A 13,876-nucleotide genomic window follows, 5' to 3' on the forward strand; every position below is an offset into this window, starting at 1 on the left:
TTTCCCTATGGTGAATTCTGGTGTTTCGGCCTACTTACCAGTTGAGCCCATGCAGTCTGTCAATTTCAGTGTTCTCTGAGCTCGGTCCTCTAGCTGATCACCTGTGCTCCCCTGAATCCTTGGTTTCCAAAATACCTGACCTCCTACCCTCCCTCCCTCCCACCTTGCCAGCTCCCTCCTTCCCTTCCTTCTTCCCCTCCCCTTTGTTTTTGTGTGGCAGGGTCTCAGGTAGCTCAGGGCAGCCTCTAACTCACTATGTAGAGTGGGATGACCTTGAATCTTACTCTGGCTCCCAAGTGCTGGGATTAGAGGTGTTTTGCCACCCTGCCCTGCTTGTGTGGGTTTTACATTTCAGTTTGTATTGCAGCTTGTAGGTCTGGTTGGTACTGTGTTACTCGGCCCTCCTCTGCAGATGGACAGTTAATTCACATGAGTCCCAACAGCATGCCAATCTGTTGATTGGATTTCCATGTAAGATGAGTGTATAAATAGCAGTGGTTTGAAATTAGGATGTGTACAATTGAAAAATAAGCCAAGCTCTCTGAAGCAATTTCAATTTTGGTGCCACTGTTATTAAAAAGATATACTTTCTAAGGATGTGGTCATGTTATTTTTCATCTCCACAATTTTTCTGAAGCTGTGCTTGAATGTTAACAACTGTTTGCAATCAACCGAGAGAGAAGATAAATGGGTAAGACATTTTACCAATTCTGGCACATCCCCAGATAAGAAGTGCTGTTTAGGACATGAAGAGGACCCGGTGTGTTTCTAGATTGATTTCGGAGAACCAATGGAGACCCTGTGTGCCGCCCCCTGTGCCCCCATGAAGCGCGGCCTGCCACGTGCACTCCCCTCACGTGTCCTTTGCAGGCTCGCTTTCTGGCTGCCTTTGCTTTCTGCATCCCCAACAGGCCACCAGACTCGCCGCTGTGGAAGACAGTGTGTGTGTGTGTGTGTGTGTGTGTGTGTGTGTGTGTGTGTGTATGTGTGTGTGTGTGTGTGTGACTCGGGCTCTCATCCCTGGCCAGCTCTGCACTCTGCAGCCCGGCCATCCTGTTTCTGTCATTTCCATTACCTCAGTCTGGCCTGCAGCTGCTTCTCAACCAGCCCTCCACTTCCTGGTTCTCCCATGCTCTGTACTCTGGGAAAACCCCTCCAAAGCTTTCTGGTCCTTCCCAGCCTCTCTTGAACCTCAGTGGTCAACGGCCCGGCCCGTGCCCTTCTCTGAGCGGCTCCAGGCTGTGTGGAACGTGGTTGCAGGCTGCGCTTTGCCCCGCCAGCTGTATTCTGAGTGCAAGTGCAGGGACAGGTTGTGCTGAGTGGGTTGTTTGCTTTTGTTTTAGGCCTCCATCAGATTAGCCCGTAGGCAGACCAGTGGGGCATTTTCTTGTTTAATAATTGATGTGGGAGGGCCCATCCCAGGAAGTGGGTGCCACCCCTGGGCAGGTGGTGCTGGGTAGTGTAAGAAAACAGGCCGAGCAACCCATGGGGAGCAAGTAAGCATCATCCTTTGTGGTGTCTGCTTCAGTTTCCCCCTCCATGTTCCTGCCCTGCTTGAGTTCCTGCTGCGGTTTCCCTCATTGATGAACTGTAAATAGGATGTGTCAGCCAAATAACCCCTTTTCCCACAAGCTCTCTTTGGTCATGATCACTGTCATAGCAAGAGAAAGTAGGTTAGGACACAGAATGATTGTGTGTGTTGTTTGTATTAATAAACAGCCTCTACTTTCCCAGTGTGAACCTGGAGGGCACACACAGAAATGACTACCCACTTAAGTAGCAAGTCCCCCTAAGGAACTTAACGATGTCGATAGGACCACAGAGGCACCTGGGCATGACACAACCAGAAACCTGCCTGTGAACTTTTGAGCACACCAGACCAGTGAAGGGTTCAACTGTCAAAACCTGCATCCAAAGGAGAGAAGCGCACTTTGGGACAGGGACACAGGGACACCCACTGACCATCTGGTGCCTGTGTTGTGGGGTGGGATGGACAGGTGACAATTTCTCTACTATCCCCAAGGGGTTAGCTCAGCACAGGCCTCCCTTGTGTACATCAGTCCTCTGGGACTTGCCTTGCCTCAGCCTGTCTTAGAGCTCCTTTGCCTCTACGCAGCTTGCCATGAAGGCCTGTGCGTCTCCAGGAACTTCCTGATTCGACTTGTGAATAGCTCTTCTACCCACCACACATTCTCTTTACATCTCTGTTGGTTCCTGTCTCTGCTGTTAGTAGTGTCTTTCATTCCTTCTTTACCATTCTGCAACTCACATGTCAGTGTGTGAAGTGTCCTATATGATCTTTGAGTTGATATTGATAATTGACATTGAAATAAAAAAATAATGTGATTGCTAATGTCACACTGTAGGGAGAAATTAGCATTACTCAGTGAATCATTACCAACGAAACTGGAAACCTATGTAACTTGTGAATTTGTTATTCAATAGATACTAATATGATGGACAGGGACAAATGTGTCCACTTATAATCCTGATGTAGGGTGCTCCCAGAATCCTCTTTGCAGACTATTTGCTGTCCTGACCAGATCAGGTCCCGGCCTCCATGCTTGCAGGTTGTATTGCCCCATGACCAGAATGCCCTTCTCCCTATTTTCTCTGGTCCGTACTTCAGGAGTTCTTCGTGTCATGGCCTCTCTCCACCTCCTTCCCTGAGCCTGGCCGTGACTTAATATCTTCAGGGTAATTAAGGTGCTCTGTGGTCCCAGACTGTCTGGGATCACACCTACCTGCTGTGTGTCACTCACAGTCCCTTACCCTCTGTGTTTCAGTTCTCACCTATGTATAAAAGCATGTTTATGTGCTAAGGCGATGTTAGGATAAGCCAAATCCAAGCATGTTAATTGTTTATGAAAGTGCCTGCTCAAACGTTCTATTATTTATATTTAAATGTACTGGTACATTTTATTAAGCTAAAATCTAATTCTTATTCTGTTTTTCATGTTTTGGGTCCTGGGTATTAAACTCTGGGTTTCCTGCATTCCAAGCACATGCTTTGCCAGTGAGCTACACCTCTGCTCTCTTAGTTGATTTTGGTATCTTTTGAGACAGGACCCTTCTCTATACCTTAGGCTGCCTGAAACTTGCTATGTACATCAGGCTGGCTCCAAACCCGGTAGCAATCCTCCTGTCTCAGCCTCTTGAGAGGTTAGCATGGATTGCTTGGCTCTAGATTTTTTTTTTACTGTATCCTATATAACCCACTCTGGCTTTGAATGCACTATGTAGCCAATGCTGTCTTTGAACTCCTGATGCTTAAATATGGGATTGTAGGTGATGCCTGTTCTGACTGTAGACTTTCCACTAACACATATATAATTTTGGCACAGTTCCCTTTAAGAGTCAGTGGATATAGGTCGAATATAAATGTCGTGTACAGACTCACAGTATACCTATGCTAATAAAGCCATAAAGTACTTATATTGGAGTATGATGTCATAAGGCCTAAGGACTTGAACCTACATTGTCTTTTTGTGCTTAACAATGTCAGTCACGAAGTGCACCGATGTACTTCCTTATTGTAATTTATCTGTTTGCAGGTTAATAAATGCCTTGCTGCACTTTAACCTTATTAATTCAGATGCTGGCAGTTTAGTTTCCAGGTATTTGCATATATGTGTATTCAGTAATATGCGTTTAATATGTCTGATCTCTTAAACTTCATTTTTCCTTCCAGCCTAACTGCTACATTCCTACTTTGCTCCTTGCCTGCCTGCAGGGCTGGTGCTCCAACCCACAGCCTTGTGCACACACACTAGGCATGCGCTCTGCTGTTTTCTTTCTTTGTACATTTCTGGCTCATTATGTACATTCATTACAGTAATTGATCACATGTCTTCTAACCTGTCGACCTCACCCCTTATAGAATGTAAGCATGTTAGAAGAAAAATGAGATCTAGACCGAGTCTAGAAAAGTGGATGGAGTCAATTGAGTTGGCACACAATGGTGTAATCGGCCAACATCCTCTGAGAGCCCATGTCCACAGTGGTCCTGGTGACAGCTGAACTGTATGGAGTTGTTCTCTGACAAGCCGTAGAGAGAAAGCCTAGTGTCCCGGGGTGATTATGGCAGCTGTGGGCCAGAGCCTGCTCAAGTGCAGTGAATGAGGCCAGCCACAAATGGGGACAACACAGTGAATGATTCTTTTGTCACAAGGTGACATCAAGTACTAGAAAGTGTCTCTAACAAAGGATGCTGCTTTGCCAGAATGGACATAGTGCTGTGGAGTGTTTGCAAGTTTTCATTCAGTGACTGATGTTTTGGCTCAGTAAACATCGATGTCCCAATAAAGTATTGGTTGGGAATGGCAGGTACTGTCCGTTGTAGCTGCTTTGGACTCTGGGTGAATGTCTCGTGTAGTGTCTTAGGGGATTGCTGTCCTCACAAGAGATGGAAGCAGTTTGGAGCTTATGCTGCAGGGTGTCTTAATAGTTCCTCAATATTAGCTTGTAGCTATTCTCCCCGCCCGCGCCCCCCCCCCCCCCCGCCCATGTGTGTGTGTGTGTGTGTGTGTGTGATATGTGTGTGTGTTCATGGAGAAGACAGAGGACAATGTTGAGATGGCCTTCTCAGTCAATCTCTACCTTATTTTTTGAGACGGAGTCTCTTCCTGAGCCTGGACCTTGCTGTTTTGGTTAGATTGCCTGGCCAGTGAGTCTCAGGCATCCAGCTGCCATCCCCCCCCCCCCCCCCCCCCCCCCCCCCCCCCCCCCCCCCCGATTCCTGGCATTATAAATGCATGCCACTGCACTGTCTTTGTGCACGAGTGCTCCAGGTCAGAGGTCAGTTACTCATTGTCCAGCAGGCTCTTCACTGACTCAGCCTTCCCTCTGGTCTTGTGAGGAAAGTCTGTGTGTGGTAACAGTTTTCCATTTTCTCGTCACCTCTGAGCAGATGTTAACTGCCACACTTAATTGATAGAATAAGAAAATTTCTTTTCTCTGCAAGTTTTTGGTGCTCTTCCAATAAGTGGGCCACGGACAGAATGAGCCCCTAATTTCATGAATGAGTTCTGTCTGTGATAGGATTTCACCCAATGTTTCTTGGGGCGGTGCTGCTTTTGTGTTTAGAAAGTTATTTAAAATTAAAGAGCTCTGCATGTATGGTTTATATGCGGCAGGTGGAAGGGTGACCGGGTTGATTCATTGGGGCCTTGGCCTGTGAAATTCCTCCCTTAAAGGTAATACTGTATTTTGATGGAATTCGCGTATTCCATGAGTGAAAGAAGCCTGTGGAATTCACTTTTTGTGATACCCCCTTTGCCACGTTATAGTTTTCTTACCAGTGAAAAACAGAAAGACCACAACAGACTCACGGGGAAAATGAGGTCGTCTCTGGTGTCGGGGGCTCACTCAGTAGGACATCTGCTGATGCAGGAATGGGTCTGTGGCTAATGCTTTGGGCCTGAATCCCAGCCTTGCTCCATGCAGCCTAGACCCAGGTCTTTACCTTGTTAAACTTCAATGATCTTGTCATTGGGCCTTTTGTAAAGATTAAAGAGCTAAAGGGTAGAGTACAAAGCCATTTGTGAGCAAAGTAAATTGTGGAGAGGTGGTTTTTTTTTTTTTTTTTTTTTTTTTTTTTTTATGTAGCTCAGGCTGGTTTCAAACTCTCCACATAGCTGAGGATGACTTTGAATTCCTGATCCTCTTGTCTTTACTTCCCCAGTACCAATATTCCAGGCATTGGCCACTGTGCTTAGTTTTGTGTGGTACAGCTTTGTTTATGCTGAGCCAGCACTCTACTACACCACAGCCCGAGAGGGATGATTTCATTAGCATAGAACTGAATACAGATGCCAGCATCCAGGCCCCTGGCTCGCCCTGCCTCTTATCAAACCCAAACCGCCAACGCCATGTTACAGACACATGGCTCTTATTTTCAAGATTGCTTTTTCTTTGGTCCTACCATAGTCAGGCAATTTCAGTCCTCCCTCCCTCCCTCCCGTCTTTCATGGGGTCTTGCTACATAGCCCAGGCTGGCCTCTAACTTGGGATTCCCCAGTAGCCATGCCCCAGCATGCTGACTCAGATTGTCTTCTGTAAGTAGAACTAAAGCAGAGACTTGAGCATCCTTGTCTGAGTCTCTCCTGAGTTAACCCAGCTGCACAGACCTTCCTTAGGAAAGTGGAAAAGCAGTAAGGAGTCCTTGTTCCTTCAAAATTCAGTTTCCATGAAATCGTTCATCTTAGAGTGCAGCATCATGTCTTGTGAAAAGAGAGCTGGCTTTTTGTTGTTGTTTGTTTCTGAGGCAGATCCCCATGCAGTGCAGATGGGCCTCCAAATTGCTATGTAGCTGAGGATGACTTTGAACCTATGAACCTGCCTCTCATCCCCCCAAGTACTGGAGTTACAGATGTGCATCACCAGGCCCAGAGATTGCTGTTTTTTGTTTGTTTGTTTTGTGTTTTGTTTTTTGAGACAGGGTTTCTCTGTGTGGGCCTAGCTGTACTGGAACTTGATTTGTAGACCAGACCAGCCTTGAACTCACAGAAATTCATCTGCCTCTGCCTCCTGAGGGTTGTGATTAAAGGCGTGCTCCACCACCACCCAGCCAGAGATTGCTGTTTTTTTTTTAAACACATGTTTATATCATAATACTATAAGCATAGAATATTCACTGCCTACCGACTTCCAGCTTGTTGGGATTTATAGATGAGGACTCACTTGACTAGAATGTATTACTTTTGGCTATATGCCAATAATATGGGCATCTCTTGGTTAGGTTGATTCTTAAAGAAGCCAGAGACCTGTAGGCCAATGAGTGCAGATTTGTTTTGTAACCTCAGATCAAACTGGCAATCTGTCTTTGAAATGTCACTGTTGACTATAGAAGCACTGGTCACAGTTAGTCAAGGGACTGGACAGATCCTCCGAAGACCTGCGACCACCCACACTGTGGGGAGAGAATGATCACCCACCTGCACTGTCAGAGAGTGTTGGGAGCGAGCCGTCGGCAGAGCCAACCTCCAAAATGAGGCCCGCGGAGACCACTGAGTGTGGTGTTGTGAGGAGCCTGTGTGTCGGTGAGGTGATGGCTCCGGAGGTGAAGGAGGTTGCCTCCAAGCCTGCCACCTTGAGTTCAGTCCCCAGAATCCACTTGGTGGAAGGAGAGAACCGGCTGCTTCAGGTTATCCTCTGACCTCTGTAGTGTGTGCTTGTGACATACATAAACAAATAACTGTGAAAGTAAAAATTCAAAGAATGGGGATAAGTGTTGCTAAGTGACAGATCTCCAGAACCTCAGAGTTTAGGAAAACCTTAGATATCTGAATTCTGATTTGGGGATTAGATGCTTCAGTGACAAAAAGGTAAGGGGATGTATTCAAAGGGACTTGACGATGGCAGTTTTCATATGAATTTAGATATGAAAAACACCTTTGCAGAAGGTGGGAGCCTGGCCCAGGGGACCCTCAGTAACAGATGTTTGCACACTGTTGCTAAGCACTGCCGTGAACATTCTGGGTCCTGGTTCCGCCATCATTGTGCTGTCAGAGCAGGACAAACCAAGGGGCGGAGTTTTTAGATATTTGATACAGCTACTTAAGTAGCTGAGCTGGAGTTTAAGTTGAGGTCATCTGATTCCAGAAGGATCTGAGACTTGCAGAAGGTGAGTAAAGACAAAAATTATTAAAGCAAGTTTTCAGAGTTAGCTGTTGTTCCGAACACTTGGAATCCCGTGATTCTAGAAGCCAAAGCAGAAAGATGCCAAGTTTAAACCCAGCCTTGGCTACCTGCAGAGATACTGTTCCAAAAAACCAAGCCAAACCAAAACAAAAGAAAACAAAAAGACTACAAGAAGAAAAACAACCCACCACACCAAATAAATTAGCAGAAATACCTACTATGTTAAAAATATATGTTTGAGAAGTAATAAAAATTGGGTTTTACTAAATGAATTTATTTCCAACAAGGTCTTGCCATGTAGCCCAGGATGGCCTCCAACTGCTAGAAATTCTTGTGTGTGTCATTACATCCAGTTTTTATTCGGTGCTAGGGTTCAAACCCAGGGCTTCATACTTGCCTAGGCAAGCGGTCTAGCCAGTAAACTACACTCCCTACTCCTAATTTAAGGATCTTAGTAGGACTTGTTTCAGGAACCTTTGGACATAAGGCTATGGATCCAAATTAGTGGAAGAACACTGGCCTAGCATACATGAGGCCCTGGGTTTAGTCCCCAGTACCACAAACTAGCAAACAAAAAGAACATTTGGGATACTGATTGGACAGAGCTTCCTTAAGATGTAATGACCCATATGACCCTTGTAAGATGAATGACCTGTGCTCTTGCTGAGTAAAAGGCTGTGAAGCCTTTATTATTCATTCATTCATTCATTTATTTATTTGTATTTATTTATTTATTTATTTAAACATACTTCAGTCTATAAAAACATGTAGAAGGACTCAGCAAGTTTCCTTATTAGCTAGTGAGTGGCCCATGCTTGGGAGACTTCCATATTCACTGATAAAGGTCATTGCCATTCCTTCTGAGAAAGCAGTTTGTATGCATAAGAAATTGGACCAGATCCTTGTCTGGATGTTTGGTTTTCCATTTGAGACAAGGTCATTTAAATCTCATTTCCGTAAGGAGAAAGTCAAGTTTAGAGAGGCTGGAACCACTTTCCCAAGGCCGCTCAGCTGTAAGCCAACTGCTTCCCTGTGTCTGTTCTTTACTGATGCTCGTCCGGATTGGGAGCGGGGCCTCGAATTCAGATCCAGCTCTACTACTGATCCTGTAACTCTCAGTATTGTAGAGATACAGATACCCAACTGCAGATAAAGGCTGAACAAACTGTGAAGCTAAATACATGTCCTCTCTAGTTAGACCAGAACTCTTGCTTTAATCTCTGTAGTTAAGTTTTTTGTTTTTGTTTTGAGACAGTCTCACTGTATGGTTCAGGCTGGCCTTGAACTCAGGATCTCCTCGCTTTAGCCTCCTGAGTCCTGGCGTAGAGGCATGTGTCATAATGGCCAAGAGGTTTCTCTTGTGGCTCTGTGACTGTATAAGGACATTCCCTAAAGTTTTCTACATGCAAAGATGATGGTCTAAGGCGTGGGAAGGAGTCAGCGCCTGGCAGAGCCGTTTTGAGCTCTAAACATTTGGATTTCATTCTTTTTGAAAAAGATGCTCCTGACTTTCTTGGTGTCGCAGCTGTGAGAGCAGTTTTCGTTGCTGTGGTAACCACACTCCAGTAGTCCTATCGGGAACCATGATGTGTCTATCTGTCTAATCTTGTTTTCCAGTCTGAAATGAGGACAGTTTCCTTCGAAGAATCCCATGAAGCATATGGCCTGTAACAATCTCCTCATTCTGATGTCTTGGGATCTGCAGAATAATGCACCTTGGGAGGGATTTCCTCAGCTCTGACATCGCCCATTTTCCACATGGACCCATACAACTGAGCATGCCTTGAGAAAACCACATATTATTATTCTTTTTAAAAGGGTTTCACATAATCTAGAATGGCTTCCAAACCCCCTCTGCAGCTGAAGACGAACTTGAACAACTCCTGATCCTTCTGCCTTTACCTCCCAGGCAGCAGGTCACAGCCACAGGCCGCCATGCCCAGCTTCACCCTGCCACATTGATCACTGCACCCTGACGTTAGGTACCCAGTACTAAGCAGACCCAAGAGGCTGCCCGTCAGTCACACCATGCTGTGCCTGTCCATTCTCTTTGACTGTGCCTGTGCTGTACTTGTTCTGCAGACGTCCACAGACTCCTTCCTTTCAGTTGTTTCCTTTTTCACCAAGAAGCAGAGACAATCAGAAGACGGCTTCCATCCTCCCAGGTGCCCACCTAACCATTCCCTGGCTCCTGCCCCATCTCTCTCCGCTCACCCTCCCTGTCCACCCCAGCTGCCCCGCTAACCATTCCCTGGCTCCTGCCCCATCTCTCTCCGCTCACCCTCCCTGTCCACCCCAGCTGCCCACCTATCTCAGTGCTACACACCCGTCTGTCTCCCTCCCTGTATGTTTCCTCAAGGACATCGCCGCATACAAGTTTCCTGCTTTCCTCTGTCATCAGTTTTGACTGCAGACCCTCTGGCATACCTATTTCCCTTCACTGAATAAAAGCGTCTTCTCTAGATTCTGATGTCCTCTTGCCTCTGGCTGGTTTCTTTTATCCTCTTATGGCCAGAGGTGTTTTCATCCTCTTCACATGGACCCTCTGAGTAGCTTGCCTGTGTTCAGTGCCTGGTGTCTCCTCTTGCGCGCTCTCCTGAGCACGGCCCTGAGTTCAGACCCTGCACACACTCCGCTCTCTCCTTTTGCCTTGGTCAGGACATCAGGAGTGTTTCTTTACTGAAGCCCATGGTCAGGTCCCTGTCGGCTCTTACTCTGCGTTTACTGCAGTCCATTATTTCCTCCTTGACATCGTTCTTCCTGGGCTCCCTGGACAACATCCCTGGCTGTTCTTTTACCTGTAAGCTGCTCTTTAGCCCCCTTTTCTGGTTCCTCATCTGTTTTTCCTCTAAATGGAGTGCCTCCGGCTGCACGCTCCATGTACTTATCTATAGTTACACTTACCTACAGAAACATGTCTATAGGATGAAGTTTTTATCTACAGCCCCCACCTCATCGCAGGCTTCTTTATCCAGTCACTAGCTGGGCCTCCAGTGGGGTCCTTCAAACATAGTGGGTGTTTCAGATATAGCTTGTCCAGGAGGGAAGCCGGTCTCTGCTAATGCCCGGGATGATCCTGCCTTGGCTGGCAGCCCACACTATTCCTTCAGAGAAGCCGTTGTAGTGTTCATGATGTGTTGTTCTCGCACACCCTTTCTAGCAGATGCTTCATCTAGAGTCTATCAGTTTTTCCACCTGTACCGCTGTCACCCAGGCCATACTTCATTCATTTATCTGTAGATTAATGATGTATCCTTGTAGCTGGCCTTTCCGCTCCTGCTTGATCTTCTTTAGTCACTGGATGGACATAGACTGTAGCTGGCACCTCCTACCTCCCTCATAGTAAGAGCCAATATTATTCCTGTGACCTGCAAGGATAGTATGCAGTTTACCCTCTGTCACTTTCTGACACGTCCCGCACATCCCCCTCCCTCCCCATTTGCAGGGCTGCTGTGGCCTCCAGTGGCTCTCCCTTCTGCCTGGCGTCTCTTGCCACTTCCTGCCGTCTATCCAGGTGGCTCCCTCATTTCCTTCAGACCTTTCCTCAGATACCTCTTTAAGAACTGCTATTGTGTATGCCTCTGTGTGCATATCGCATATGTCTGTGTGCGGGTCCATGCATGCATGGCATTCATGTAGAGGTCAGAGAACAAGTTTACAGGGTTGTTTCCTTCCTTCCGTGGTGGGTTCTGGGGCGTAAAGGTCGTCAGACTTGCGTGGCAGTGCCCTTACCCTCTGAGCTGTTGGCCAGCCCTCAAACGTTCCCTTTCAGTGAGGACTTTCTGATCACCCATCTGGTGCCCATCCTCCTCCTCTTTCTGTTCATCTTGCACAAGTTCTTACCCCTTAGTGTTTGCTGTAGCCTAGCGGCATATGTTCTATTTATCTCATTCCTTGTCTCCTTACCTCCTGGACTAGCCCACAAGGTCAGGGACCTCTGTTTAGCCCACTACCCATTCCCATTTATGCCCAGGGCATAAATCTGGGCATTCTTTTGCTTTAAATTCCTTGTGAAACTGCCAGAAAGCACTTCTGCAGGTCATTATCAATCTCAAGTTTTCTCTGAAACTGTATTTACTATCCGTGTGTGATGGAAGAATATCCTACCAGTGATTCAGGATGAGCCAGGGGAGGTTTCTCCATGCTGCCCGCTGTTTCTTTTCAGTGAGAACGTTCACGGTGTAGCTGTTTGGAACTGTGCTGGCTCACTGCCTTATTATAGGACAGCAAATCAAGGAGCCACCTGGGAATTTTGATGATGTCAGGAGGTTGGGACTTCCATATTTATGCCACAGCGTCACTTCTGAAAGTCTGAGTCTGTCTGTGGTGCGGTCGGCCACTGCTTTCGTACGCCTTGCTTCGGTTCCACCTGTCCTGTCTGGGTAATGAGGTCTGCAGCACTCCAAATGAGAGCTCATTTAGAGTCTACAGGGAAACACTGTGAGGGCTTTGACAGCTTGCTTAGTTCAAGTCAAATGAATCCTGTTGTCTACATGTGACTGTGTAATATTGTACCGAAAGTCCTGTGGTTCGTGTTCTGCTGGTGATAGCACCTGTTAGCAGGCGAGGGACAGAGCCTTGACTTTTGACCAGTGTGCCAGGTAGTCCAGGCTGACCTAGAACTCCTTATGGAGCCTAGGCTAGCCTCAACCATGTGGCAATCCTACTGCTTCGGCCTTCTAACACTAGGATTGCAGGGCTGCTCCACTAAGGGATTTGTGTTACTGCCAAGAGTTAATGTGTGAAGTCTTGACCAGGGGAAGGCTGGAGGAAGGAGATCCTGACTGAGCGGTCACCCCTAAAACCGGCTTTTGGGGACTGAATCTGACCTACAGGCTTTCTAAAATGTGATTTGAATTCACTGATTAAAAGTCTCTTTTCCCTAGAACTACTTTCCTATTTGACTCCTCCTTAGGAAACTGGTTCCCAGCACTCACTGGGTGGGCACAAGTCTTCCACGACAACACCAAATGCTCTTAACCAATGAGCCATCTCTCCGCTTGCAAATGGGATCATTTTTGAGAAATTTGTTGTTGGCCTGTTTGCTTGCTGGGGTCCAGTTGTTCCCTCTACTGGGTGTATGCTTACCTGGTGCCCTTTTCCTCTGAGGGGCCTGCTCCAGTCTCTGGGGGCCCTGGAATTCACAGTGCTTGCCTGAGGTTGTTATGTTGGAACCAAAGTAAACCCAGTAGATCTCCCTCCCTCCCCCCTCCTCCCCCCACTTGTTTGGTTCTGTGTGTGGTATTGTATGTGATTATGTGCTCATGAGAGAGGAACTTGTGATAGATGAGGTGTGTTCAAAGTAGTTACATATCTTTGTTTTCTGTGCCCTACATCTCTCCAGACATGCTATCCATTCCTTCTGTGTCGTCTAAAGGTTTCATGACTGACATATTAGCTTGGCATGTTCACCTTTCTGGAGCATTTTTTGTTTGCACACAACTCAGAGCGTGATATTTGAAGAATGAGGTAGAAGCCACACTGGAATTTTGGTATTTGCTGCTGGCAGCTCTGGCCTCTCATCCACGGCAGGAAGCATAGAAATGAGAGCAAAGTAGTCCCATTTCAGATCACTGGAAAAGTGGGCACGCGGTTAAAAGTCTAACCATTGAAACTTGGTAACACCTATCTCCAAGCCTAAATGAACCAATAGACGCACCTACCTCTACCTCTCTTAACCCTGGGCTGTCTAAAGGCTTCCACAGCAGAACTTAAGATTGTGTATTTGTGTAAGCCTAAGGACTAGGTATAGGCTGCCCTCAGTGGTAACTGCCAATCATGTGCAGCCCCTGAGCACGTTGGAGTGGACCTGTTTGGATTGTGATGTATTGAGAGTGTAAAATACACACCATATTTCACACTGTGAGGAAAGAATGTGGAGTATCTCATTGATCATTTTTAATTGAGCATTTACATGATAAAATTTTAGATATGTGCAGTTAAATAAGTTAACATCATTACTATTATTATTTTAGATTTTTGGATCAGTTCTCATTCTGTGCTCAGGTTGGACTTAAACTTACTGTGTGGTCTAGGCTGGCTTCAAATTTGAGGGAAATTTCTTGCCTTACCTTCTGAAGTACAAAAATTATAGGTGTGTGTCTCCATGCCTGTCTTAAATAAAATATTCTAAAAGTTAGTATCCTATTTCCTCCCCCTCTCCCCTCCCCCTCCCTCTTCCCTCTCTCCCACTTCCTCCCTACCTTCCGTGGCTACAAGACAGTTCAGTCTTACA

The 13,876-nt window shown here is 46.5% G+C and overlaps 1 protein-coding gene across 11 annotated transcripts in view; it reads left to right on the forward strand.

The window, feature by feature from the left end:
• Carmil1 (capping protein regulator and myosin 1 linker 1) overlaps positions 1–13,876 on the forward strand; it is a 256,793-nt gene that overhangs the window by 14,873 nt on the left and 228,044 nt on the right. The window lies entirely within an intron of this gene.

Source organism: Peromyscus californicus, unplaced genomic scaffold, assembly GCF_007827085.1.
Source record: "Peromyscus californicus insignis strain IS unplaced genomic scaffold, ASM782708v3 Scaffold_8__1_contigs__length_139910024, whole genome shotgun sequence".
Taxonomy (NCBI): Eukaryota; Metazoa; Chordata; class Mammalia; order Rodentia; family Cricetidae; genus Peromyscus; species Peromyscus californicus.